Below are 1,847 nucleotides of genomic sequence, written 5' to 3'. Positions count from 1 at the left end.
GTCTCTACTTCCATCGGTCACTGGATGAAGGTTCTAGGATGGCATATAAAGTAGACCTCAATCTCATTATCAGGGAGAGGCTATTAATATAGTATCTTTGCTATTACTTAGTTTTCGAGTTGGTGTTATCCTTGTAGATCTCTGGAAATCTCATTAGTGTCAGCTCTCTCCTCAAAGCTATAATGGCTCCCACTATTATGGTATAGCTCTCGGTTTTATTATTCATGTTACAAAGAAATGAAAAACAAAGAAACATACACATACAGAACAAAAAGGCAAAATCAGAAAACAAAATATACAAATAGATCAGTAATACACACAAAACAAACATAGACACATACAGACAGACACACACGCCCCTCACAAATACCAAAGAAATATGAAACAATAAAACTACAAAAATTCCTTGCAAAAACATGCAAAAATGCCTTGTACTTCTGGGCATTGGGCTTACCCATAAAAATAGCTTATATACCCAGACTAATTTTGAGGAAACTGACTTTTCCTTTTGAAACTGTTGTTGATCGGTGATGGTTTCTTGATTCAGGATGGGAGCCTATGTATAGTTCTCCCTTTCAGTGCCTTATTCCTCTGCTTTGAATATGGGCAAGTCCTCTACATACTGCCATATCATACATGCTTCAGCAACAAGATGCCTTAAAAATCCACAAGTATAAGGGTGATAAGCAATTATTAAAATTTTTGTTTTTGAATAGTAAATGGTGTCTGTACTATTTTTGGTCTTGGGTTTATAAGTATATTTCAGTGGTTACTATCTGTCTCTATTTCTCCCAATCAACTGAACTGTTCAGTAAAAATTCACACATAATCCACATCAAATAGTGTCAGCCCATATATAGGAGAAGCCTCAGAATCAGTGGTATCAGAAATTGTCCTGGTGATTGCATTCAAATTCCATTTGATTTATCACAAGAATTTTCAACACAAATTAAACAAAAAATGACAGCTCCAAGTGAAGCAGAACAATACTGCTCCACACTCCTGTATATTCATGAAAAACAGCAAACTGTGTAATTTATAAATGGCAGCTTTCACCCACAAACAGCGAATGAAATAATGTGAAACATTTTAAATCCTTGAAACAATGGATAAGTCATCATAACAAATGCACATGTTGTGTCAGGATTGCTCTTCTCAGAGCCATTCAAGCACTACACCATAAGAAAGTCAATTATGTTTTCTCATTGGTTCAGACTCACTTGGAAACTACTGCTTAGTCAATGGTAGAGACTTCTGGAAAAGCAGATTCCTTGTATTTTGCCTTTGTTTCCCTCTAAATTTCATATATATATTTTCCTTCTATAGGATACCACTCCTTTTTCCCTCTTATGTTGTCTTCAAGGAGTCTTTCCTGGCTTTAAATATTTATCCCAGGGAGGTATAAACTCCTGACAGCATGGACTTAAAGGGCCTGAGTAGCAACTATTTCCCTGCCTCGGGCAAATAAGGAATGGAGGGTCAGCATCACACTCGACAAGCTTAGACATATCACTACTTGCTATGAATATGTTGCATATTTCACTCTGAATAGGACATTTATGACTTATGCACAATAAAGGGAGCAGCTACCCTAAGTCACAGATATGTTTCATTCAATACCTTTCAGTCCTTAGTAGTGAACATTTTCTATCCCACTCTCTGCTGTACCATTTTCCTGTGTTCTATAAAAATGTCACTGTGACTCAAGGAAGTTTCAACAGAAACTTGACTATGTGTCAGTTCTTACAATTAAGTACAAAAGGTAACACATCTTTACAGCTTCATTCCAACTCCATTTTAACATTCAGTTTGAGATGACGTCAATGACCTTTATTGTTGTTATAAAG

This window comes from Mesocricetus auratus, unplaced genomic scaffold (genome assembly GCF_017639785.1).
Source record: "Mesocricetus auratus isolate SY011 unplaced genomic scaffold, BCM_Maur_2.0 Super-Scaffold_100029, whole genome shotgun sequence".
NCBI classification, from domain to species: Eukaryota; Metazoa; Chordata; class Mammalia; order Rodentia; family Cricetidae; genus Mesocricetus; species Mesocricetus auratus.
This window is presented reverse-complemented; position numbering follows the sequence as displayed.